This window comes from Heteronotia binoei, chromosome 3 (assembly GCF_032191835.1).
Source record: "Heteronotia binoei isolate CCM8104 ecotype False Entrance Well chromosome 3, APGP_CSIRO_Hbin_v1, whole genome shotgun sequence".
Lineage (NCBI taxonomy): Eukaryota > Metazoa > Chordata > Lepidosauria > Squamata > Gekkonidae > Heteronotia > Heteronotia binoei.
In genome coordinates, this window is record NC_083225.1 from 176,190,735 (window position 1) to 176,218,336 (window position 27,602).

The 27,602-nt window shown below is 46.7% G+C and overlaps 1 protein-coding gene across 4 annotated transcripts in view; it reads left to right on the forward strand.

Annotated features, from left to right (window-relative positions):
• The first annotated feature begins 2,286 nt into the window (after nt 1-2,286).
• The window catches only part of SMCO4 (single-pass membrane protein with coiled-coil domains 4), a 76,232-nt gene continuing 50,916 nt past the window's right edge, over nt 2,287-27,602 (forward strand). Inside the window, exon 1 of one of the 4 annotated variants that reach the window (XM_060234943.1) lies at nt 2,287-2,457. The gene's annotated coding sequence lies outside the window, so the exon portion shown is untranslated. Of the gene's footprint in view, nt 2,458-2,501; nt 2,595-2,673; nt 2,827-27,602 lie in introns of those variants that run through there. The other 3 variants (XM_060234941.1, XR_009555214.1, XM_060234942.1) reach the window with 3 other exon arrangements.

Sequence of the window (27,602 nt, forward strand, 5' to 3'; positions counted from 1 at the left end):
ATAAATCCCACAAGGTTTGCTGAGATTTGTTCCCTTATATGTTCAGGATGGCATGTTTACTTAGAAGTAAATCACACTGCGGCATGGGGGCTTAGGTCAAAGTAACCGTGTCTAAGATTGCAGCCTGAGACTAAGAAACCTTGAAGTGAACCAGATTTATATAGTGACATTTGTGGATTGCATTCCTTTTTGTCAGAAGGGGGTATTCACAGTTGTGCACACACCCTTATGGATGCAGAAAAATAGTAAAGAGAGCTGCCAAAGGGTTCTCAGTCTCTGTACCACCTAAAAGTCACATAACAGTATCTTTTGCATCCCACTAGTTGTTTACCCCATTCTTTTCCCTTCCCCTCATACCTCATTTAGTTCTATTGTGCTTGTCGCCAGCCAACACAACCAGTATTGCTTAGTGCAGAGGTGGCCAAACTTGCTTAATGTAGGAGTCACACAGAATAAACGTCAGATGTTGGAGAGACATGAACATCAGATGTTTGAGAGCTGCAAGACAGGAAGGGAGGAGAGCTGGAAAGAAAGCAACTTTAACTTTAAATGCATTCTGCAAGCTGCCAGCTGGCTTGCTTGGAGAAGTGACTTAAGGAGATAAATGCCTTCTCCAAGCCAGTTGATGAGGTGGGGGGGGGGACTTTGAAAGCTGTACAATACATGTGAAAGAGCCACACATGGCTCCTGAGCCACAGTTTGGCCACCCCTGGCTTAGTGGCTAGAGTGCTGGACTACAATCCCAGGTTCAAATCCTTACTGTGCCCTGGAAATCTGTAGGGTGACCCTGGGCCAACTGCACCCTCTCAGCCTAACCAACCTCACAGGGTTGTTGTGAAGAGAAAAAGGAAGAGAGGAGAGCAATGAGCTGCCATAAGTCAAAAATCACACAAAGCGGTGGATATCCCAGCCCAGGCAAAGGAAGCTGTGGCTCTTTCCTTCCTCCCCCAGGGGACTGGGGGGAGGAGCCTCAGCCAATAGAAGGGAGAGAGGCTTGGCTCAGTAGGTCTGCTGTGTGATTGAGAGAGCCTGGGAAAACAAGCTCTGCCTCCCCTCCCTCTCGAAGGGAGGAGCCTCAGCCAAAGTAGAAAACAGAGGTTTTGCTCTGTAGCTCCTGTGCAATTGAACAAGCCTTGCAAAGCAAGCTGTGATGCAGAAGGCAGTAAGATTTAGGGAGAAGGAAGCAGATGACAGCCAGTCACTCTGAATCCCATGTTTGACACCCCTGATGGGTCACCAGATGGCCTCTTTTTAGATGACATGTCCTCTTTTTTGATGTCTGTCTTCTTTTGGGCTCCTTAAAAAACGGATGAAAATGCCCTCTTTTGGAGTTGAGAGATTAGGCACATACCTAGTTAGTAGCAAATATCACCGCTTAAATAGTAGGGGTATTTAAAATGAGATTTCTCATAGCTATCACTTGTCTGAAGTAGTCAGGAAATATGTCCTCTTTTTAGTTTTTCAAAACAGGGCAACCTTAGCACAGACGGACACACAGAGACAGCCACAGCACGTGCACCAATTGAAAGTCGCATCTGATCAAACGGTGTCCGAACCCTGAGCCCCAGTAACTCTGCGTCTTTAGGCAACAGGAATCCCGGGCAGGCTGCACCAACAGACTCCAGGACTCATTCTCGCGTGCAAGGAAAGGAGGCGGCCGAGGCCAGCGGTGGCAGAATGGGCCGCGTCCCTTCCAAGTGCAGGTAGAGAATCGAGCCGCCTCTCATTTTGCAATAGTTCCCTATGCGGGAAAAAAAAAAATAATTTGTAAAAGCTCCTGCCAACAGAAGCAGCGCAGCAAATACAGACTGGGGGACAGAAGGATGTTTATCTCTGTTGTGGTTTTCTTTTTAATCTGCAAGGAACGCGTGCCCCCCCCCCCGCCCCAGCTGCGCTCCACTCCCCGCAGTCTCCAGTGGCGCGGTCTATTTCAACACCCCCCCCCCCGTTTTTTGCACGTGTGAACCAGTCCAGAGAAGAAAACGAGCCCCAGCGGCCATCCCCACGTGCGCCCCTCCTCGAGAGTAAATCCCGCCAGCGAGCACTACACCTCGGCTGCAGCAGGGCTACTACTTCCCAAGGGCTTTATTTACCCCGCCGAGGAAACGAGCCATGCCCGAGCGGGGCAGATCCGCCGCGAGCCAAGAGGGGGTCCGCCGCGCCTTTCCAAGCTCCGCGCGCTTTCTCCAGCCGGGGTCCCCCCGGTGCTTCCCGTCTAGCTAAAAATCTCCGCCGGGGCAGCAAATCGCCTTGGGGTTGGCGGGCCGGCCGGGGCCGCGCTGGCTCGCTCGGCAGAGGGCGTTCCGCTTGCGGCGAGAGCGGAGGCGGGAGGAGCCTGCGGAGCTGCGCGCCTCGCCGGGGAGGAGTCGGGGGCTCCAGCCGCCGCCGCTGCTCCTGCCACGTCCGCCGGGGCTGAGAAAGCGGCTGGAGGAGAAGCCCCAGCACGTGGGCGCGCCGGTGAGTGTTTGCGGGGCGCGGCCGGGCTGGGAAGTTGCAGGGGAGCGAGCGGCGCTTTCTGCTCTCGCCGCTGCAAAGGCAGGAACTCCGAGGAGGAGCCCAGATTCCCGGGCTTGCAAGCAGCCAGCTCCCGTCAGGTCGGGACGGCCAATCCGGAGGGAGGCGTTGCAAATTGCAAAAGGGGGCTGCCCGGCAGCGTTTGCAGCAGGGCCTGGGAGCCCTACAGGTTGCAGCAAGGGCGGTTTGCCGACGTGCCGCTCGTGGGGCGTCCCTTGGACTCGGCGCACCGAGCCCGGCTGAGTTCGGGGCGGGCCGAGAAAGGGCGCTGCGTGTTACTCGAGAGCAGCGTTCCCTCGAAGCTGAGTTAGGGTGAGCCTAGCTCACAGATTTGTACCTTCCAGCGCACACCTTTTTGTCTTAGCTCAGGAAGGATCACTCCGGAACACCCTAATATATATGCGGCAGCTCGCAACTTTAATGCCAGCAGCTCGCAAAGTAGCATTTTTGCTCCCAAGACTCACTGCTCGAGAGGAAGAAAGTTGTGCAGGGAGGGCTGGCCGCCTTGGAGCTGGGGAGGGGAGGAGAGGGGTGGCGGGCGGATCTGGCCGGGAAAAGTTGGGAGCCCGGGCTGGCTTGAGGCCCCGTTAGGGTTGCTCGGAAGGAGAAAGGAACTTGTTTTGCCAAGTGGGACGAGGCAAAAAGTCCGAGCTGAAGCGGCGTGGGAACGGGGATCGCGGGACTGGGGGCTCCGGTTGCAGCGCCGATGCGGATCTGGCAGCGGGGCGGCTCCGAATTTGGAGGGCTTGGCAAAGAGCCTGGTTTGGGAAAGGGAGCTCCTCCGCCTCCCCACCCCCACGTCTGCGGCTTGGCCGCCCGACAGCTGCTTCGCTTTGTGTGCCTTCTGGGAAGCGGATCGTGGACGTGCGTTTGCTGAGTACCTTGGAAGTTAGGAGGGGGGGGGGGGTTGGGCAGACTGGAACTTCCTGCGGACTTCGCCAGGACTGCCGAAGCGAGCCCCCTCCCGGAAAACATTTGTACTCCCAACCCTTCCCCGTGCTGAGCTAAGAAAAAGCCCCACTCTTTTCTTCTTTTTCTTTGCGCCGTTGCAACTATTTTTGTGAGCAGGTCATAGAACTTCACTGTATTTTGGTCGCAGAAGGCGGACGGCGTGCAGCAGGAAACCAAGATGCAGGAAACCAAGATTAATTCTCCCCCCAACCACCAGGAGCAGAAATTTTGCCGTGTGTTTACTCGGAAGTAAATCCCATGTTATTCAGTGAGGCTTACTGTTCAGCACAGGCTTCCACTGGAATGATTTTAAAGGGAGGGGGTCGCTTAGACATCGCCCTAGCCTCTTGCCTGACTAGTTGGAAGAGTATGTATTTCTTTAAAGAAGAAAAACCCTAAAAAGATAGGGTTTCATGGGAGGGAAAGTAAATTTAGGGGGATTTCATATTGTGGAGGGGGGGGGGGCAGAGAATGCAAGTTCCTGGAGTTCCAAAACTTCCAGCTCCATGTTTTTAGGACAGCATGTTTGGTGTTTCAGAGAGTGAATCTGAAAAAGTGTCATCTGGACATGGGTCATGAACAACGCAGTGGTAGCTGAGACTCCAAGAGACCATCCAAGGTTCCATCATGCCTCCCAGTATTTGAGGCAGCCCTGCTTGAATCTGGAGTGCAGCTGTTAGTTGAAGAAGAAGATATTGGATTTATATCCCGCCCTCCACTCCGAAGAGTCTCAGAGTGGCTCACAATCTCCTTTACCTTCCTCCCCCACAACAGACACCCTGTGAGGTAGATGAAGATATTGGATTTATATCCCGCTCTCCACTCCGAAGAGTCTCAGAGCGGCTCACAATCTCCTTTACCTTCCTCCCCCACAACAGACACTCTGTGAGGTGGGTGGGGCTGGAGAGGGCGCTCACAGCAGCTGCCCTTTCAAGGACAACCTCTGCCAGAGCTCTGGCTGACCCAAGGCCATTCCAGCAGGTGCAACTGGAGGAGTGGGGGATCAAACCCGGTTCTCCCAGATAAGAGTCCGCACACTTAACCACTACACCAAACTGGCTCTCCACCAGTTAATATTATTGTTACTATTATTAATTTTTGTTGGCGCTGTATCACTTTCCATCGTTATGTAATGAGAAAACTTGTTAGATGCGACCCCAGTAACACCTCTTAGAGACCAGCCAGCTTTTGGGGAGGTGTAAGTGTTTGAGTCCAAGCTTTCCTTCAGCTGTAGCAGGAAGTGGTGGGGGCTACAGCCTTAGACAGCTTCAAGAGGGGATTGGAGAAACCTATGGAGCAGAGGTCCGTCAGTGGCTATTAGCCACAAGGTATAGATGGAACACTATGTCGGGACAGTGATGTTCCGTATTCCTGGTGTTTGAAGGGCAACAGTGGGAGGGCTTCTGGAGTTCTGGCTCCACTGGTGTTGCCTGATTTTTGACCTCTGTTTGACACAGAGAGTTGGACTGGATGGGCCATTGGCCTCATCCAACATGGCTTCTCTTTAGGTTCCTATGTATTCCCAAAATCTTGTTGCACTCTAAGGCACTACGGGACACAAATCTAGCGGTTCTGTTGCAGACTGACACAGCTGCTGTCTATTGGTAGCATCATGAAACTTGGGGTCTTATGAAGAATTTCAGACCAGATGAACACAGATGCAATCAAATTGCCCTTTGCTCACATGTGAGTGGCTTCCAATCCTTGTACAGTAGGTATGGACCCTCAATTCTGACTTTCAATGGCAATGTTCCCATGCTGGCAGTATTGAGTGGCTAAGATTGGGGATGGTTGCATAACAGAACCCTGTAGATCATGTAGCTGTCTTTTGAAAAATCTTGGACATGCCAGCTCTCGGAGATGCTGTCCTCTTTAAATTTAGCCTGGCTCGAAGAAATTTGAGTAGGAGCAGGAAGTTGCTCCCTCTCTCTCTCTCTCTCTCTCTCTCTCTCTCTCTCTCTCTCTCTCGGCTTGACTTCGCGAACGAAGATTTAAGAAGGGTGCAGTAGTCCATGTCTGCTGCAGGCTTGCTGGTGGCTGACAAGACCAATGCGGGACAGGCAGATCCGGCCACAGGAAGTTGCTAGTCAGCTGCTAAAGGAATTCATGTTCAGGGAACAACTTCTTGTACCTGTGAGCAATAGCCTGACTTTATTCTTTTTTGATATTGGCCAAAAGGGTTGCTTTTACTTGTGTTCATCACATCCAGATTGTTTTTTGGTAATATTTATGCTCCGAGTTCTTCTTTTGAAATGTGATCTTGTTCACAAAATTTATTTTTAATACCTGTTTCGTACTAATTTTTACCTTTTCAGTTGAGAATCTTTGCCATATGTGTCAGTAGGTTGTAGACATGGAAGAAAGCTTTGAAGAAACCTGATGGCGCAGTGGGGTGGAGTGGGGTGAGGGAGGAAGAGACAGAAAGGTTTAGGGGTAGGGCCAGTCCAAGGGATTTGGGCACCCCTCTCCAAGATACTTCTCACCTCTACTGCTGCTGACCAAGTGCCGGCTGTGGGTATCTAGACTTTGGTTGCCCAAATTCTTCTGCTTCTGGTGACTGGAGATTGCTGGTGCCTTTCTCGTTGTGTTGCCCCACGCAGCAGTTCAAGGGGCTTGGCTGGAGAGCTGGCCTTGGGGAGAGGGTGGCCAAAGGATAGGATGGGTAAGAGGCTGAAAAACAAGGGCCTGAGCAAAGAGTGGTGGTGGTGGTGGAAACACTTTGGTGGCCAGCAACCGTTGTATGGCAGCCATTTTGTGGCTGTGCCTTAACAAGGCCCACACAAGCTGAAAAGGGTTGGAGACCACAGTTGTCTACAAATACTGGCCCAGAAATTCCAGAAATTGGAGACCAGTGGTCTGACTCTGCATAAGATGCCTTCATGTGAAAAAGCAGAAACCGAGGGTTTGGCGTAGTGGTTAAGTGAGCGGACTCTTATCTGGGAGAACCGGGTTTGATTCCCCACTCCTCCTCTTGCAACTGCTGGAATGGCCTTGGGTCAGCCATAGCTTTCATAGGAGTTGCCCTTGAAAGAGCAGCTTCTGGGAGAGTTCTCTCAACCCCACCTACCTCACAGGGTGTCTGTTGTGGGTGGGGGGGAGGTAAAGGAGATTGTGACCGCTCTGAGATTTGGAGTGGAGGGCAGGATATAAATCCAATATCTTCTTAATAACATCAGTTAGGCTAATCAGAGTTTGTCTGCACGCTTGGTGCATAAATGCAACCTAGGAGACCACGAAGGACCAGGAACCAGCAAGTGCCCATAGGTAGGCCAAATTTCACACATCAGATTGGGTCCAGGCAAAATTTTCTGCTTGTGGAAGAGGGGTGGTAATTTCCACCAATCCCCTCTTCCTGCTGCAGACCCCTGATTTGTCTTCTGTGATGTGTTGGAGGATCTCCACTCCCTCCCAGGAGTGGCGTTTTCCAGAGATTAGTGGCCTGCTGTGGGAGGGGGAGGCAGGAGTGTTTTGTCCTGTTGACAGAATTGCCTTACTCCAGCAGAAAAGTTTGTCTGGATCTCACCCCTCCGTTTGAGTGACCACTCATATCCTAGGCTTCTTGTGACACTTCTGTTGGTAACTGCATTCCAGAAATTGGAGAACATTTCAGGAGAATCCCTGGTAATTAGCAGTGAAGTAGATAATTGGTAGTGTGTGTTTTTACGACGCTGTTTCTTTTTTTTAGCTATTTGGTGATACAGTTGCATTCTCTGGAAATAGTCCTAAACACTTTAAAGAGATTAAGCCCAATGTTCTATTTTTTTTTTTTTAAAGGAGAAAAGAAATCTTTATTGTTAAGCTTTTTAGGAATTAAGCTTCCTAAAACTCCAGAACAGTCATAATTGAAAAGAAAAATGATTACATGGCTGCTGTTAAAACAGGCTGCCGAAGAATGTTTGGGAGAGCATTAAAATGAGCCCCTCATAATTGGCGTGATAATCCCATTGTGAATGTGAGTTCTACGAATTCACCTGGGTTTCCAGGCACAGTGTTTGGCAGAGTGCTAGAGGACAAGGACGTGAACGGTTTACTAAGCCAAATTTAATTCACACTTTTTCTCCTTTTTGTTTTTTGAGTTGGGAAAAGAAATGGATTGGTCCTTTGTTTTCTTAAATTGCGTTCCTTCATGCTACCACTTTTTTTTTTCCTCAAGGGGAAAGCCCCACTCAACATCATACTTGATATTTATGTCAAAAGCCCATTGTGAAACATCTGATCTGAAGGTGTATGAGATTGTGGATTCTCTAATGCAGTGATCTGTAGCCTTTTCAGATGTGGCACCCACTGAATGTGGGATGCCCCCTGATCTGCAAGTGTGTAACAGGAAGTCATGTGACATCAGAGCCCCATGACAAGAAGAGGGGAAGCCACAGTTTATGACTTCAGTCCTTCCAAGGACAGGATCGTAGGCAGCGGACCAGGAGAACTAGGGATAGGAAGCACATGTCAGTCACCAGGAGCTGTACCATAGTGAGGCACAATCCAGTCATCAGAGCCATAAAGGAATCCTTTCTACTACAGAATAACCTCACCTCTCTGTCTTGTTACTCCCTTTAGTGCAGGGGTCCTCAAACTTTTTAAATAGGGGGCCAGTTCACTGTCCCTCAGACTGTTGGAGGGCTGGACTGCCGTTACTGTACAAGGCCGCGGGCCGTCAGTTCTCCGTCTTCTGCATCTCTCTCCCTTCCCCACACCACACACCCCGGCCTGGGAACTCACCTCACCTCGGTATCATCTCACACTCTGTCTCCGCCACCTCAGCCCAGTGCCGGAAGTGTACGTTGCTAACGCGAGTTTAGGTCGAACGTCACTTCCGGTCTGATTTTGCCATAACCCGGCAGGCCGCATAAATGTCCTCAGCGGGCCGCATCTGGCCCGCGGGCTGTAGTTTGAGGACCCCTGATTTAGTGTGTACACTGTGAAGTGGGAAGCATGGCACCCTTCCTCTTTATAAACACGTCCTGTTAGCCACTCCTTCCAAAAGATAACAAAAAAAAAAGAAGGCTGCTTTATAGGGACTTATACTCAAGCAGGTGGGGTTCCTTTAAGTGCATTTGATGAGTCCATTGGAAGTTGCCGTGGGGACCACCGACTGCAGGGATCAGTGATCTCATGTATGAAATAATGGCCAATTCTCATGTATGAAGTAGTGGCCAATATCAGTTCCATCTGATTTTTGGTTCTCCCACTCTAATCAGCCATCTGGACTGGCATTGATGATGATAATTACTTTGTGAGGTCATGTGTCACTTTCACTCATGGGTTATGACCAAGGTTCCCTCTAAGCTGCAGAGTCTTGTGAGCAAAAATTCTACTTCGTGAGCTACTAACATTAAACTTGTGAGCTACTGGCATTAAAGTTGTGAGCTACTGCATACATTAGTGTGCTCTGGGGTCATCCTTCCTGAGCTAAGACAAAAACGTGTGAGTTGGAGGCTAAAAATCTGTGAGCTAGCTCACGCTAACTCAGCTTAGAGGGAACCCTGGTGCAGATGGCTATCTCTGGTCAACTTGGATTACACAGCAGATCTACCAAACTTGATCAGCACCAAGCCATCCACTGTTTACAGAGGTAGACTTCTCCCCCCACACACACACTGTTTGTGCTTTTGCTGTTCCAGAAGGCAACAAAAACCATCCCCTAGTGGGTAACATGAAGTATAGTGAGGATCAAAAGTAATACATGCCTGCCCTTTGGTTTTAATCCTGATAGTGTTTATTGATTAGTTATAAAATTTGTAGGCCATATTTCCAGAACCTGTTCAGGGTGGCTCACTACTAAAGTCATAAAACAACAATAAAAACAAGTAAAGCTAATAAGAACAGGTCAGTGGAAACATGCCAGGGCATAAAAGCAACATAAAACAGCACTTGGGCTTGGAGCAGGCCATAAAAGACTGAAGGAGGAATGTTTTGGGTGGCACTTAAAGAGGAATAAGGTAGTCTCCTAGCATGCCTCAAGGGGAAGGGCATTTGAAAGGTAGGGTGCCACCACTGAGAAAGTCCTGTCTCTGGTTGCCGCACACCTCACCTCTGCAGGTGGGAACACAGAGATCTGGGCTTGAGAGGAGTATCTTATTGGGGGGGGGGCAGGACAATATGAGGTGGTTCTTCAGGTGTTTACCGCCCTCTGATTTATGGACATCTTGTGGATAGCCTTGAAGGTTTGAGCTCTTGCAGGATGCTCGTTTGTTGCGTTTTGTTAAGGAGTTCAGGACAGAGTGCATGGGTGTTCCTCCTCAAGTTAGCAAGCACACTCTGAGATTTGCAAGACAGAGAGGGTGTGCAGTGCAGTCTGGCTCCTCTGTATTGTATGATCTAATTGTGCTTCTCATTGAGAGTGAGATTTTGTCAGCACGTACTGCATGTTTAGCTGTTATCACATGAGTATGCATCAGGGACTGTGCTGAGAGCCACAGCATCCCAGGACCACAGTTGTTTCTGGCGTCCAGGGGTGGAATTCTAGCAGGAGCTCCTTTGCGTATTAGGCCACACACCCCGATGTAGCCAATCCTCCAAGAGCTTACAAAAAAGAGCCTTGTAAGCTCTTGGAGGATTGGCTACATCAGGGGTGTGTGGCCTAATATGCAAAGGAGCTCCTGCTAGAATTCCACCCCTGCTGATGTCCCTTTGCAAGTCCTTCCCACCTGCTTTTTCCGCCAGCGGTTCCGCTATTCCTCCTGAACTCTCTGATACAGATCACATAAGCAATTTGCATACCTCGAATAGTTTTCATAGCACAGTGTGCCTTTCAATTGTGTGGAACTGAGGAATGACCTAGGGGAATTTAAGTACATTAGCATGCACAGGGAGCAAAATGTTAAAGTTTGCTTAGAGTGCAGTCTTTGCTTTAGTTATGGACAGGTTGCTGTGTAAACAGGTTGATGCGTGATCCGGAGTTGGCCTAGTTTTCTTTTTTGAAGAATTTTGGATCGTGACTGAAAGAAGCGAGTGCAGCTTTTATTTTATTGCACCAGTAATATTTTGACTGCAGTGATCAAGGCTTTTTAAAGATGCTGGCATTCTGTTTTCAGCTAATTTTATATATGTAGCCTAACAAATCTAACCTTGGTTCACATTGAATTATGTATTTCACCTAATGCCTTTAAATACCTTGCCACTAATTGATAAGGACAAGAAAATTCCACTGTGTATAAGGAATTACCTGGGTTGCTTATGTCTCCAACATAACATATTGGTTGGGCCTTACATCTGTGTAGTATGTCCTCAGTTCACTGAATTAATTCCATGTATGCCTCCCCTTCCCCATCCTGGATAGCCCAGGCTAGCCCGATTATGGGATTGGCTGTGACTTGATGGCACTTGCCAGCCACCACTGTACCTCCCGTTTATGTTCTTCCCCATGACACCCCACTGTTTGTTGTTAAAGCCATGAAAATTTACCACACTTGGGTCTCATCATATTAAAACAAGACTCATTAGAAAAGACAGTAATTCTAGGAAGAACTGAAGGCAGTAGAAAAAGAAGAGCAAGTGTGAGATGGATTGACCCAATCATGGAATGGGGAAGGCCATTTTTTTTTTTAGCAGGAATGCAGTTCCAGCTGGCCTGGTGTCAGGGTGTGTGACCTAATATGCAAACGAATATGCAAATAATATGCAAATGAGTTCCTGTGCAAAAACAACGGTGTCATCAGGGTGTGGCCTAATATGCAAATGAATTCATGCTGGGCTTTTTCTACCAAAAAAGCCCTGCATGAAGCAATGGTGTCATTAGGGTGTGGCCTAATATGCGAATGAGTTCATGCTGGACACTTATCTACAAAAAACCACAGCAACACCCTAGTGAGGACAACCATGAAAGAGCTAGAAAAGATTCTTAGGGGTAAGGATGTGTCACTGACAACCAAGATCAAGTTAATTCACACCATAGTATTACCCCATTACTGTGTGTGGTATGAAAGTTGGACAGTGAAAAGAGCTGACAGGAAGAACTTTGAAATGTGGTATTGGAGGAGAGTTTTGCAGAAACTATGGACTGGCAAAGAGACAGATCAGTGGGTTCTAGATCAAATCAAGCCTGAACTTTCCCTACAAGCTAAAGTGACTAAGCGGAGGCTGTCATGCTTTGGTCACTCTACAGCCCCACCCACCTCACAGGGTGTCTGTTGTGGGGGGAGAAGACATGAGAGATTGTAAGCCACTCTGAGTCTCTGATTCAGGGAGAAGGGCAGGGTATAAATCTGCAATTCTTCTTCTACAAGAAAATAAGAATCACTGGAAAAGGCAAGAATGCCAGGGAAAGCTGAAGGCAGCAGGAAAAGAGTAGACTTCAACATGAAATGACCTGACTTTGGAAAGCCATGGCCCTCAGTTTACAAGGCTTAAGGAAGACTGTCGATGAGAGGACGTTTGAAGATCATTAACTAATAGGGTAGAAAGTGACTTGTTGGCACCTAACACAACACGCATGCACCATTAAGAATGAATGCATGCAAATCAGTGTATTAATTTGTATAATGTGTTCTTTTAGCTGGATGATATGCTGTATGAACACTGGATTGTAGGAAGCGGTCTGCTCAGAAGTCTGTTTTATTCATTGGAGCTTACTCCCAGGAAAGTGTCCTAAGGTTTGCTGCCTGAGATTTTGGGTCCTGGTTACCATTTAATGATTGAAGCGTCTAGTATTGACTCGGGGATATAAATGGGCCATCGCAGAATGGAAGCTGCAGCCTTAGGCAGTTATTTATTAGATTTTGAAATTGCAGGTCTTGGAAAGGGTCTAGCAATGATTTACAGCATTAAAAATCTACAAATAAGGTAAAAGCGGCATAAAAACAAATAACAAAATATGAAATGGTAACATTAAAATGTTAAACTATTAAACTATATGGCTAGCACCATACCACTAATAAAAACAACCCAGACGTGTGGATTACCCTCCAAAGGCCAGCCTAAAGCATTTGGCTTTGCAACCGATTCAGAAATTAAGCTAGTCCAGCAGGGCACAAGTGTCGTCTGAGAGTGAATTCCACAGGATAGGGGGCCACAACTGAGAAGGTCCTTCCCCTGGTGACAGTTAACCAAACCATTCTGGGGCCAGCCTACCTGCAAGATAGAACCTTAAATTCTTTACCCAGTGCTTTTTAGTTGCTTCCATTTTTATATATTCAAATTCTGGGAAATGTCAGTGTCTTATTGGATGGCACTAGATCAGATGTGTGCAAGTTCTTATTAGAATATGTGTGTTCTTATTGAAAGGAAAAGAAAAAAAAATCTAGGTCTCATCGTTACATAAAACAAAACAAAAAAAGTGGCTGCAGCGGATGACAGGCACTGTGATTTAGATATTTTTTCACCCTTTACTAAACCATTCTCATAACTTTAGGAAACCCATACATTAGCCTGGTGTCCAGAGAATCAGGATATCTGGATTGTTGAAGGCTGGAACTCGGAAGTGGTGGAAAGAAAGATGTTTTCACCGTATATCAACATGCCAGAAATGAAAAAGCTGGCTTTGTGTATATAAGTTTGCCAGCAATATTTTATGTGCTATATAGAGAGTACATGAGAAGAGCACACTTTGAAATCAGGGTTTCTGGAACTCTTCAGTGACAGGTGCCCTTTACTTTACCACAAGAAATAATTTACTTGTAGTAGCACTTCTGTGGGAAGGCATGCAGCACTCTTGCTTGTAATATGTGCCTTTCACTTGGTTAAAGCAATCCTATTGACGTTTTTGAGACATTAACTATGACTGGATTCCTTTTTATTAAAAATGCTTTTGTTTTGGTCTGTATGAGTATGTGGAGTGGCTTGCTTCCTACCGTAGATAGGGTCAAATGGATGTTGTTACGTGCTCTCTCTGCGCTCTAGCAGTGTGATCTTCTGAGTTAGCGCTGCTGGGTTAAGTTTACTGTGAATGAGGGTTCACTGGAGGCTGATGAGGTGGGGTTTGTAGACCGTCATGGGTGTCAGTGAAAACAAGAAGAATAAGAGGGCCGTAGATTTATACTCCACCCTTCTGTCTGAATCAGAGTCTCAGAGCAGCTCACAATCTCCTTTATCTTCCTCCCCCACAACAGGCACCCAGTGAGGTGGGTGGAGCTCGGAAAGCTCTCCCAGAAGCTGCCATTTCAAGGACAACTTCTGCAAGAGTTATGGCTAACCTAACGCCATTCCAGCAAGTGGAGGAGCGGGGAATGTGGAGGAGCGGGGAATGTGGAGGAGCGGGGAATCAAACCTGGTTCTCCCAGATAAGAGTCCGCACACTTAACCACTACACCAAACTGGTTCAAAGGAGTTGGGGATAAAGCGATGGGAAGAAAATTGTGCTCCAGGCCCTGAGAGCTTATGAAAACTAGATTTGGGGGGTGGGATTTGGAAATTGTGTTCCTCATGGGCCCCCATCTTACTGTTGTTGGGTGCTAAGGTCATTCCTAACAGTTGCTGTAGAAAAGGAGTCATCTTTGTGTTTGAGCCACTGAAAGCCTTTCAGACTCACTTGACAGCTGTACGACTACACCAGCGTTTCTCTCCTCCTCTCTCTATAAAACTTTATGGAACCAGGCATATAGAATGAGCAAGTAAATCCTTAATCTACTGTGTAAATTTTTTAAAACGTTCTAAACGGTGAAGAAATTGGAGAACTTGGCAGAGGGAATGGAGAGGGGTGGTGGTTCCTTGGCGTGTTTTAAGTAAAGGATATAACGGTTGTGTGAGTTTTTGTAGACTGCGGAAGTGTTTAAGGGTTTATGGAGAGACATTCCTGATTAGGAGAATGGTTTTTACATTGATAAAAGCTGTTCCCAGCATTTGACTGGAAATGGTTTTTGAAAAGATACCACAGTGTAGATGCGAGGGCAGGAGAGTGGGCATGATCCTCAGAAGCCAAAAGCCAGTTCAGACTCTCCTCTTAATAGTGTCCTCGAGGAAGATCCTATTCTTTCGTCTGTGCAAGTAGATTGCCACTCATTTTTACTACGGGAACAAGTAAAGCTCTGCACTTCGTAAAACAGTTGGCTGTAAAGGGAAAATTTATTTTTTGGTGAATTTCTTTAGACATAATGGATATCATAGAATCATAGAGTTGGAAGGGACCTCCAGGGTCATCTAGTCCAACCCCCTGCACAATGCAGAAAACTCACAAACACCTCCCCCTAAATTCACAGGATCCTCATTGCTGTCGGATGGGAATCTGTTTAAAAACCTCCAAGGAAGGAGAGCCCACCACCTCCTGAGGAAGCCTGTGTCAAGCATGGTAGAATTCCCCTGGTAATTGATTGTTTTAGGATCCTCCATAAAGCTGGCCTGTGAAATATCATGGAGGACCAAGGTCTATTAACTCTGTTATTCTTTCCCCCTCCCCTTCTTGCTTTATTGCTTGCGAAGTAGAAGTAGAGAGAAACAAAACTAACTTGAGAAAGAGTAATCAACACCTTCCCATACATTCCTGTTAGGGAGTGTGGCACATCTGGGGAAAGCAAGGACCGAGTCCTGATAACGCCATGAGAATGTAGACATTTATGATAGTTTATGTGTGAGAGCGCATCCCTCGCCCCCACCTTTTGGAATCCTTTTGAAGTGCCTTAAAAGTATTGTATCAATGTTTCTTTAGCTTCGCTCTCAAGAATCTGTTACACAGAAAGTATCGGTCTATCGATAAAGGTAGTTTTGTATCAAACCTGACTCATTGAAACAGCATGCTTGACAGCCTGTTCCACTGAGGAACTGCTCTAACGGCCAGGAAGGTCTTCCTAATGTTGAGCCGGAAACTCTTGCTTTAATTTCAACCCATTGGTTCTGGTCCTACCTTCTGGGGCCACAAAAAACAATTCTGCACCATCTTCTATATGACAGCCCTTCAAATACTTGAAGATGGTGATCATATCACCTCCTCTCCAGGCTTAAACATGCCCAGCTCCCTCAACCTTTCTTCATAGGACTTCTTCAATCCCCGACATCTCCAGTTGAAAGGACCAGACCCCTCACCATCTTTGTCGTCCTCCTCTGGACTCTATATCCTTTTAAAAATGTGGTGCCAAAAATTGAACACAATACTCCAGGTGAGGCCTTACCAGAGCAAAGTGATACCATCATTTCATATGATCTGGACACTATACTTCTGTTAATACAGCCCAAAATTTGCATTTGCCTTTTTAGCCACCACATCACACTGTTGACTCATGTTCAGCGTATGGTCCACTAATACCCCTAGATCCTATTCACACATACTACTAAGACAAGTCTCCCCCGTCCTATAACCATACATTGGATTTTTCCTACCTGAATGCTGAACTTTACATTTATCCCTGTTAAAAATTCATTTTATTGGTTTTAGCCCAGTTTTCCAGTCTGTCAAGATCATCCTGTATCCTGTTTCTGTCTTCTACTGTATTTGCAACCCCTCCCAATTCAGTATCATTTGCAAATTTAATAAGCATTCCCTCTATTCCTTCATCCAATTCATTTATAAAGGCATTGAACAAAACAGGTCCCAGGACAGATCCTTGAGGCACTCCACTTGTCACTCCTCTCCAAGAGGACGAGGAACCATTCACAAGCACTCTATCCTACAGGGTAGTGCAAGATGTCTGTGTATGCTAAAAAAGTTCTAATCTCCACTCTGATGTGGAAGCTTGCTTGGTTTCCATCGCTTGAACACATGACGCTGACCTGTACTGAATCCAAACACTGACCTGTCAAGGTTTGTATTGTCTATTCTGACTGGTAGCTGCTCTCTAAGGTTTCCGGTGGAGGTCTTTCACATCACTCAATACCTGATCCTTTCAACTGGAGATGCCGGGGATTGAACCCCGGACCTTCTGCATCCACCATTGGGCCATGGTCCCTCCTCTGCTTCTGGTGGCCAAGCATGGTCTTTAATTTGGCTTCTCCTCTGTTTTACATGCAGGGATTTTCCAGTTCTGTGCTTAGCAACATCATTTAGATCAAGGGTATCGAACTAATTTATTATGAGGGCCAGATCTGACATAAATGAGACCTTGTCAGGCTGGGCCATGTGTGATAAAATGTAATGCTAGGTAATGGAGATATAAACTTTATAAAGAACACAAACACAATTAAAGATTTTTTAAAGAACTTAAAATATGCTTAAAAGATTAGCACTCATGAAATAGTTTGTTTATAGAACAGTATCTGATAACTGACACCTCTTGCCCTGAACGATTGCATCAAAATCTGGAGGCAATGTCTGTGCTGTAGCAGTCTTGAGTATGCTGTTCAGGTGTGTGTCAATTGCAAACCTACTTTTGATTTATTTATTCCGTAACTTATATCCCGCCCTTCCCACAAGTGGCTCAGGGCGGCTTACAACAAACAATAAAACAATAAAATCGGAACAAATTAATACATTTAAAATCAAGCATTTAAAACCTAAAAACCTTAAAATTTTACATTTTACATTAAAACTATACAGTATAATCACAAAAATCTAGAATCTAGATTTATTGACATTCATTACAGAAACCTAATAGTCAGTGCTTTGAACCTAAGATCCAAGGGAAAACATGAAATGACTGAGCATTCCCTCTATTCCTCTATGTCAGCTTTTGTACATAAGTTGCTTCATGTGCTGGTCAGCCAATGGAGAAAATAGAGACTTTGCTCTGTAGCTCTTGTGCAATAGACCAGGCCTAGCAAAGCAAGCTGTGATGCGGAAGGAAGCAAGAGGGAGAGAAGGGAGCAGATGACATTGAGTTGCTCGCGGAAGGAAGCAAGAGGGAGAGAAGGGAGCAGATGACATTGAGTTGCTCGCGGTCCTGTTAAGAGCCCTCCAGGGGACTGATCCAGCCCTTGTGCTGCACATTTGACACCACTGATTTAGATATTATAACTGACAGTTGTTGTCAGTAAAGGCATGGTTCAGGCAAAATGGGCCAGGTTCAAATCTCGACTCTGTTGTGAAAGCTCACTGGGTGATCTTGGGCCAGTCAGTCTCTGCCTCACCTACCTCACATGGTTGCTGTTAAAAAAAATGGAGGAGGGGTGAAAAATGTTATAACCTGAAAGTGGAATACAAGTACGATAGAGTGCTCCTATCCATGGTCTTTGGAATATCAAGTTCTCTGCTATTCTGTTATACCTGCCCCCCACTTGCTAATATTTTAATAGCAGTCACACCAAATTTCAAAACATCATGGAACAAAGTTGGCCAAACTTGCTCAACATAAGAGCCACATAGAATAAATGTCAGATGTTGAAGAGCTACAAGACACAAATATCAGATGTTTGAGAGCCACAAGACAGGAAGGGCAGGCAGGCAAATAGATGGGGAAGGGAGAGAGAAGTAGAAAGCAACTTTAAATGCATTCTCCAAGCCATTGGCTGGCTTGGCTTGGTGAAAGAAACAAATGCCTTCTCCAAGCTGGCTTATGGGGTGGTGGGGGCTTTGAGAGCCACACAACATGTGTGAAAGAGCCATATGTGGCTTTCTGAGCCACAGTTTGGCCACCAATTTGACCAACTCTCTTGTTGGTCTCATAATCCCTGCCAAAAGCCCAGGGTGAGGCAATGCGTTTGGAGGTTCCTTGACTTTCTCCAGGTAGCTGATGGTGCTCCCCTCCCCGTGGTTATTGCTAAAGTCTTGTGGCTCATGTTAGAGCTGGATCTTCTGGATTGGGTAATCTCAAAATCCTTGTTCTCCTCAGCCTAGGAATTCTCAGAATTTGGCTCTCCACAAGCCATCGAGGCACTTAAAAATCTCTCTCAGAACACGTTCTCCCTCTCTGCAAGCCAGAGTGAAATCTAATGGTCTCTGCGTAGGGTGCATTTCAAATTAATCTGCAGCGGCGTTTGGGAGAGTGACGGGGTGTGCTTTAGGTGTTCTTGACTCGCTTCAAGCCCCGAAATAGAACTCTCTTGAGAATACTCAGCGGAACAGTTTCATTATTATTGAATATGGGTCTCTCTGTGTGTGAGAGAGACAGTGAGCACGCGCAGGGCTCTTCAGAATAACAGGATTTCTCTGCCCAAAGTAGATTGCGGACTAAATTGGGGTTGGGAGGGAGAAAAAGAATAAAAAAGCAACTAAGGAGGGAGGGAAAGGCAGGGTGGTCTAAGGTGCTCTTAATATTTTGTGTCATTTCAGCTGGGTCCAGAAGTCCCATGTTAAAATCCTGTCAGAATTAGAACAGCTGTGTGGGATTGAGTCAGTGGTCTATCTAGTCCGATACCATGACCATCTAGACAGCCAGATATAATCCTTTTCCTCTGTATAAGTGAAGGAGGCCTTGAGTTTAAATTGGAGGGAGGGAGCAGCTGTCAGAAGTCTGAAAACAGTTTCAGGGAACGGAAATCCATACTGCTTAACTTCTTGTCGAGTTTGGCTTGGTTTGTTCTTTTGGTCTGCAGTTCCCAGACTGTCTGACTTTCAGCCTCTTAGGAACGTCTTCCAGATGAAAAAGAGCCAAAGGACAAGTAGACATTCAGAGGGCACTGATAGAAAATTGTTTAATTTCTGTTCCGAGGGCTTGCCTCAAAGAATGAGCTTAAGTCGACATTAACCATTTTCTTACAGACTTGTGTCTCTCCATGATAACATATAAATCTGATTTTCGAGTTAAATAACCTTTGGAGTCACGGGTCATAAAATGTCTGAAATCTGTTCCCCTGAGGCAAACTCGCAAGGATTCCTCGCCGGGTGGCAATTCCTGGATTTTGTATATCTACAAAGCTGAATTAAAAATAAAACCCAACAACCAGTAGCAGGCTATGCCAGTCTAAGAACTTGTGGGGAATTCATGGAGACTAGGGCCATCAGTGGCTATTAACTGGTGGCTAAATGGACACCCTGTAAGACTCATGGAGAGGGGGAAATCCCTCCCGCCCCCCTCGGCTGCAGCTCCCCCTCCCACCTGCTTGCAGTGTCACCACCTCGTTTATGTGGGGGTGGTGTCTCTTTGCTCACAGTGTTGCTGCAATAACCCGACTGCCTGCCATTGCTTGGCTCATGCGGTAGTGGTGAGGCTCCTACCCCCCCCTCCCCACACACACCTGCAGCATCGCCATTTGCCTGATTTAAGCTTTGAGGGCCACCCCTCCACAGTCCGCCACTCTCAAAATGACCGTCAAGATCTTTCAGCCTAGCATCATGAGAGGTTCTGTCTGTCTGGAAAATGTTTTTTTTTCTGGAAAATGAGAGCCAGTTTGGTGTAGTGGTTAAGTGTGCGGACTCTTATCTGGGAGAACCAGGTTTGATTCCTCACTCCTCCACTTGAAGCTGCTGGAATGGCCTTGGGTCAGCCATAACTCTCACAGAGTTGTCCTCTCAGTCCCACGCACCTCACAGGGTGTTTGTTATGGGGGAGGAAGGTAAAGGAGATTGTGAACTGCTCTGAGACTCAGAGTGAAGGGTGGGATACAAATCCAATATCATCAAAGTTCCTTTTCATGATTTTCTGCAAACCTGGGGAGGGGGCAGTCGCCTATATATGTAGGAAAATACTCCCTGTTTATACCTGGCCCCATTCTCTCACACGCACGTGCACACACACATAAGTCTGTCTGTCTAGCTCATCTAGCTAGCTCATTTAGCTAGCTAGTTACCTACCTAGCGCTATTTAATCAAATCTAATCTATCCATCCTACACGGGGCCAGATTCAGAATGAGATATATATAATGCTTCCTTCCTCTGGATGGGCATGGCTTGGAAAGTGACAGAGGCAGGAGTCTAAGATGCTGCAGTCGTTGGGAGCTTTGAACATAGAACTGTTGAAAAGAGTGATTCTCAAAACCTCTTGCAAGATGTTCCCTTTAACATCTGAATCTGAAAGCAAGGTCTCCATTCTGTTTGGTATTCTTCTTTGCATGCTTCTTCATATGCATACATATGTTTCCCCCTGGAATTAAACACAAACAAATGGTGACCATATCAACCAAGCTGTTTTTTCAGTTTGGTCCTTGCAGCTGCTAAACACTATTTATTATGCTATTTGCTAATTTGCTGCTCCCTCTCTACCTATATGTATGGGACTGGTGACTTCCATGTTGCTGTATCTGAAGAAGTGTGCATGCACACATAAGCTCATACCCCAAATTAAACTTTATTGGTCTTAAAGGTGCTGGTATGACTCAAACTTTGTTCAGCGGTGTTCAGGACAACACAGCTACCCATGGCCACTAAGTTGTACTCCATTATTTGACCATCTCTTGAGCACTGTCCCTCATCCAATTTCCCCCTCAGTTTCCTCTAATATTCCCTCTTCTTATTGTTTGTCTGCATGTTTTCTGAGATTCCTGTTAAATTCTTTCTTTTTGTCTTGACTGCTGTGACTGCTCAGTTCAGTTGTTTTTTGAATGGGTTAAATCTTGTCCATGCTTGCAGCTCCCAGTTTGGTGAGAGCCAGTTTGGTGTAGTGGTTAAGTGTGTGGACTCTTATCTGGGAGAACCGGTTTGATTCCCCTCTCCTCCACTTGCAATTGCTGGAATGGCCTTGGGTCAGCCATAGCTCTGGCAGAGGTTGTCCTTGAGAGGGCAGCTGCTGTGAGAGCTTTCTCAGCCCCACCCACCTCACAGGGTTTCTGTTGTGGGGGGAGAAGATCTAGGAGATCGTAAGCCGCTCTGAGTCTCTGATTCAGAGAGAAGGGCGGGGTATAAATCTGCAGTCTTCTTCTTCTCCCCCCTCCCCTTCACTTTCCACTTCTTAATTTTGTGTATACTTCGCTTTGCTTTCATCTCCTTGTATTTTGTTCCTCTTCTCTCTCCTGCCCCCCCCCCCCCCCGCAAACTTTCAGCTCTTTATCCATCCTGGGAAGCTGTTCTCGCGGAGGGATCAAGCCCGCCTATATCGATTGCCAGTCCTCCTTTTAGCAAAACTGATTTGCATTTTTGACTCTCATTGTTTCTGGCAGAAGGCTAGTGATTTCTGAAGAAAGCTCTTCCATCTCCCCCCTGGCCTCCCCTTCCACCAAAGGCTTTGCTTAAAATTGTCTCTGTTTGCTCCAAGAATAAAGAGCTCTACCCTGACTTTTTAAAAAAAGAAAAGAAATATTTTTATTTTTGAAAGAAGCCGTTTCTGCCTGAATTAGTGTGCTTGAAGGCTTTCGCACCAGCAACATAAGAATATCATTAACTCACTCCAGGCAGTCCAAGAGAATTCATACGGGGAGGGGGAGACTAGTATATGCATATATGCCCTTTGGACAGTCTCCTCCAGATGGCGGGTCTGGAATTACTTATTGCTGAAGATGAGGGCTCGGGAGAGGCTGCTGTAGTAATAATGTCGCTGCTGATTTTTCCTGATAAGGTCACCTACCCTTTTAACAAGGGCATGGCAATCAGAAATTTCACAGGACAGAGTTTCCCTAATCGCTGGATGTCTGTGCTGAAAGCGACTATACCTGTTGAATTTCTCCTAGTTTATGTGGTGGTAGCACATGAATGGGGACTCTCTAGGTCAGGGGGTTGCCAGACTGTGGCTCTTACATGCATTTTTTTGTGGCTCTCTAAGCCACCCACCATAGGCCAGCTTGGAGAAGGCATTTAGGTTAAAGTTGCTTTCTTGCCTCCCTTCCTTCCTTCCTTCCTCCCTCCCTCCCTCCCTCCCTCCCTCCCTGTCATTCGTGTCTTGTGGCTCTCAAACATCTGACTTTTACTATATGTGGCTCTTATATTAAGCAAGTTTGGCCACCTCTGCTCTAGGGTCTCAGGCAGAGGGGTTTCACATCACCTACCACCTGATCCTTTTAGCTGGAGATGCCAGGGATTGAACCTGGGACCTTCTGCATGCAAAGCAGACGACCTACCACAGAGCCACAGCCCCTCCCCTGAATGCACCGAGGAGTGAGTCCCAAAGAAGAGATGATGATTCTCTTGTTCTTAGGGGACGGAATGCTAAGTTGTGCAGCTGCTGAGAAATACTGTCAGAAATACGTTTCTTCTATGCATTCAGAATTAATCTTTGCCTTGGCTGTTACGGTGTGGTTAGTGGCTCTGTCTCCTGGTTTGTCATGGCATCCAAAAGCAGATGCAAAATTTGATGGTCTTTGTTGGGATGGTTTAATCATGGGTGAACCTCCTCTCTCTATGAGTTTTCTTACAATCCCTAGATATAGATATGTTTTTACACTTGCTAGACTGAATGCTTTCCCAACTGCAGAGCTGAGTGGACGATTTGCTAAAATTTCATATTCTGACTGATTATGGGACTGTGCAGCAGGTTTAATAGACAATAAAAGGTAAAGGTAGTCCACTGTGCAAGCACCAGTCGTTTCCGACTCTGGGGTGATGTTGCTTTCACAACGTTTTCACGGCAGACTTTTTATGGGGTGGTTTGCCATTGCTTTCCCCAGTCATTACACTTCCCCCCGCCCCCCCAGCAAGCTGGGTACTTATTTTACAGACTTCGGAAGGATGGAAGGCTGAGTCAACCTGAGTCGGCTACTTGAACCAGCTTCCGCCAGGATCGAACTCAGGTTGTGAGCAGAGGGCTCCGACTGCAGTACTGCAGCTTTACCACTCTGCACCATGGGGCAGTTACCAATAGAGACAATAGACCATCTTATATTATTTTGCCATTGGTGGATCAATCCTAGATCCTTATGGATTGCTCCTGTTCTCCAAAGGTATCAACTTCTGATGGAACCTTGGGTGATAACCCTATTTTTGGCAGACACGAACCCTGAAGTAACCCGCTTGGCGACAAAATACCTGTCAATAGTGCTTTCCTTAAAATATACCTGAAACCATCCTCATCAATAGAAGAAGAAGATATTGGATTTATATTCCGCCCCCCACTCCGAAGAGTCTCAGAGCGGCTCACAATCTCCTTTACCTTCCTCCCCCACAACAGACACCCTGTGAGGTGGGTGGGGCTGGAGAAGGCTCTCACAGCAAGAAAGAGCTGCCCTTTCAAGGACAACTTCTGCCAGAGCTATGGCTGACCCAAGGCCATGCTAGCAGATGCAAGTGGAGGAGTGGGGAATCAGACCCGGTTCTCCCAGATAAGAGTCCGCACACTTAACCACTACACCAAACCGGCTCTCCAATATTATGCACTATACATTTAGAATAAAATTTTGAATTCTAAGGGGTTTTATGAATTTAATAACAATGCTATGTAATTTTTGATTTTAACTTGATTTTTAAACTGTTGTGGAATTTTGTTTCTGTACGTTTGCCTTTGTTTGCATTTTTATTCAATGCCGTGTTTATTATGCTGAGTTTAAGAGCGTTGGTCAAAGAAGCTAAGAAATAAAGGAAAGAAAAGGAAGCATGGGTGAATCCCAGATATAGGTGGGAAACACTGTTTCTTTTTTAAAAAAAATGGCAAATTGTGAGCCTCATCAATCCCCACCCCGAATGGTTTCATACTCATGTGATGTAACAGACTCTGGTTTCCTTGTGATGACTGAAAGTGGCATATTTGTTTTTTATAGAATATAAGACCACAGTCAAATAATGGAGGTGCCACTGACAATATTGGATTGAACAATTGACTTGCATGCCCAACTGGAGCAGAATGAGACCAACGTCTTCTGGATAGCTTGTTAGAACTAAAGGTAAAGGTAGTCCCCTGTGGCAGCACCAGTCGTTTCCGACTCTTTAAAGTGATTTTCAAATGCTGCGAAGGCCTGATCCACAGCGCAGTGGGTTGAGGTGCTGTTGTTCCCCTGTGTGCCAAACCAAGTGTCGAAATCTCCACCCTGCGCGTGGCCATTTGAAACTGTGCTGGGGGAAATGAGAGAGCCCCCTCCGCAGGCTCAACCCAAATCAGGCCCTCACAGCATTTAAAAATGGGTTTTAGTCTAACATCAATGCTATAAATCCAGATTATTTCTTATCATAAAGGTAACGGTAGTCCCCTGTGCAAGCACCAGTTGTTTCCAACTATGGGGTGACGTTGCTTTCACAACGTTTTCACAGCAGACTTTTTATGGGGTGGTTTGCCATGGCCTTCTGCAATCATCTACACTTTCCCCCCAGCAAGCTGGGTACTCATTTGACCGACCTCGGAAGGATGGAAGGCTGAGTCAACCTGGAGCCGGCTCCTTGAACCCAGCTTCCACCAGGATTGAACTCAGGTCGTGAGCAGAGAGCTCCGACTGCAGTACAGGGTGTGGCCTAATATGCACGTGAGTTCCTGCTGGGCTTTTTCTACAAAAAAAAAAAGGCCTGCCTATGATTACCTGGGTGAAAAGTGCTGTCTGGTCACAGGTGACTTATGGTAACCGTGTAGTGTTTTCACGGCAAGAGATGAGCGGAGGTGGTTTGCAATTGCCTGTCTCTGCATAGAACCCAGGACCCTGCTGAGCTTCAGAGATCTGGCGAAATGGGGTTTTCCTGGGCTATCCTGGACCATTTCATTAGTGTGTGAAAAGTCAAGTTTCTTCTTTAGAGCCAGTGTGGTGTAGTCATCTGAGTATTGGTAACCATTCTTCTATGAAGTTTGCTGGGCGGGTGCCCTTGGGCCAGTTGCTCTCGTCCTTACTTGCTTTGCAGTGTTGCTCTGAAAATAAAACAGGGAAGAGGAGGAGAAGCATATACTCTTTAGAGCAGGGGTGTCAAACTTGTGGCCTGGGGGCTGAATCTGGCCCTCCAAGGGCTCCTATCAGGCCCCTAAGCAACTGGCTGTCATCTACTTCCTTCTCCCTCTCTCTTGCTTCCTTCTGCATAACAGCTTGCTTTGCAAGGCTTGCTCAATAACACAGGAGCTACAGAGCAAAGCCTCTGTTTTCTCCATTGGCTGAGGCTCCTTCCTTGGGGAGGAAGGGAGGAGGGATAGCTTGCTTTGCCAGGCTCTTTCAATTGCACAGCAGAGCTACTGAGCCAAGCCTCTCTTCCTTCTACTGGCCGAGGCTCCTTCCCCTTCTGGCTTCCCGGGGAAAGAAGGAAAGAGCCAGAGCTTCCTTTGCCCAGTTCCCTGGATTGCACAGGAGAGATGCAAAGAAAGCACCTTTAAGACCAATGAGTGCTAATGTTTTAAGCATGTTTTATTTTAAGTTTTTTTTTAAAAAAAATTGTGTTTGTCTGTGTTTTTTATAAACTTTGTATCTCTGCTACCTTATCTTAAATAAGTACACACGTGGCCTGGCCCAACATGGCTTTGCTCAACAAGGTCTCATTTATGTTTGATCTGGCCCTCATAACAAACGAGTTTTGACATCCCTGCTGTAGAGGATGCTTGGGATAAAAAGAAACCATGAGATAGTAACCAGCCTGGTAGCAAGCAAAGCGGCCAGTGCCAGAGAACGCTACTTACCTGAACCGGAGGTGTGGAGTCGAAAGAAAACCCTCTTCAGAATTTAGAAAGACAGAGTACAATTACACACGTTGGATTGTAGGCAGTTGTTGATCAGTAGATCCTTTCCTTATAATCAGTCTGAGTCTCTTGTTTGATTTAGCCAGCGGCAGACTGCAGTCCTAGGCAATCAAACTGCAATCTTGAACTCCATTGTCTGTGCCTCAACATGTCAGGTCTTTGGGGGAATGGAGTGCTAAGTTTAATATCTTCAGGGCAAGTCGTTGAGTGGGGGGTGCAAGTGGGCTTCGTTGAGGCTGGAGAGTAGAAAGGAGTGGCTGTGCTGCATTGATGTATCTTTGCTACAGGAACTGTGGGTGGAAATGCAGAAAGGGGGGGAATTTTCACTGCTCCAAATGTGCTGAAGAGAGGAGGTATCGTGGTTTGAGGGCTGGGCTAGGATCCGGGCCATCCAACTTCAGATCTTCAGTCTGCCATTGAAGCTTGGGGGGTGTCTTTCCTCCTTTGAGTTTCCATTTCTTTTATACCCCCCCCCCCAAAAAAAAACATTACAGAATCTGTTACCCCATCCTCCCTCCCTCCAGAACTGTGTAACTACAGGGTAAATTACAAGTAAGAAGATGATATTGGATTTATATCCTGCCCTATCCTCTGAATCTCAGAATCTCAGAGCAGTCACAATCTCCTTTATCTTCCTCCCCCGCAACAGACACCCTGTGAGGTGGGTGGAGCTGAGAGGACTCTCACAGCAGCTGTCCTTTCAAGGACAACTCTATGAGAGCTATGGCTGACCCAAGGCCATTCCAGCAGGTGCAAGTGGAGGAGTGGGGAATCAAACCCGGTTCTCCCAGATAAGAGTCCGCACACTTAACCATTACACCAAACTGGCCCTCAAGCCTTGTTGGAATGCCTGATGTTTTGCTTCAAGACGAAAGGGGGTGTCCGTCCCTGTGTGAACTGGATTTGGGTTGTTTCAGAGGGTAGCCATGATGGTCTGCAGAAAACAGTTTGATCCAAATCCAGTAGCACCTTAAGAGATGGCAAGAGTTTTAGGATATACCCTTGACGGGGCTGGCCCTGTCAGTAGGCAAACTAGGCAGTTGTCTAGGGCGCTGGCCTTCTGGGAGTGCTGGATTTGGTGCCCCCCCCATGTGACTCAGTGACATGGGCTATCCAGGTCAAGGGAGTTATTTTAAGTTTTGTGCTTTTAATTTTTCACACAATTCATCATTGGTTATCAGTGCGGGGGGAGGGGATACCAGAAGTTAGCCTTACCTAGGATGCCAGATAGTCTAGGGCTGGTCCTGATCCTTCATGGCCTCTTGGTAGTTTCAGGATATATCTTCAGAACATAAGAGAAGCCATGTTGGATCGGGCCAATGGCCCACTTCAGGGTCATCAGAAAGTGGAGGTGGGGGAAAATGTCTGTTGGGCCTTCCATTATTCCCTATGTAGACTGATTCCAATAGGGTATAATGGAGAATTGATGCTCTGGGGGATCTGTTTTTTTGAGCTAGAGGCACCACATTCTCAGCACAATATCCAGTGCCTCTCTTCAAAATCACCTCCAAGTTTCAAAAAGATTGGACCAGGGGGTCTAATTCTATGAGCCCCAAAAGAAGGTGCCCCTATCCTTCATTATTTCTAATGGAGAGTAGGCATTTAAAAGGTGTGTGGTCCCTTTAAATGCGATGGCCAGAACTCCCTTTGGAGTTCAATTATGCTTGTCACAACCTTGCTCCTGGCTCCACCCCCAATGTCTCCTGGTTCTGCCCCCAAAGTCCTCAGATGTTTCTTGAATTGGTCCTGGCAACCCTAGTAGCCACGGAAGGGAACTGTCGTGCCTTTTCTCTTGTGGCCCACATAATTGTGCCTTGTGGCATTATGTCGGTGGCTGTCTGGGACCAGAGTGGATCTGCATTAGGAGGGGAGAATTTCTTCCTGTGCAAAACATG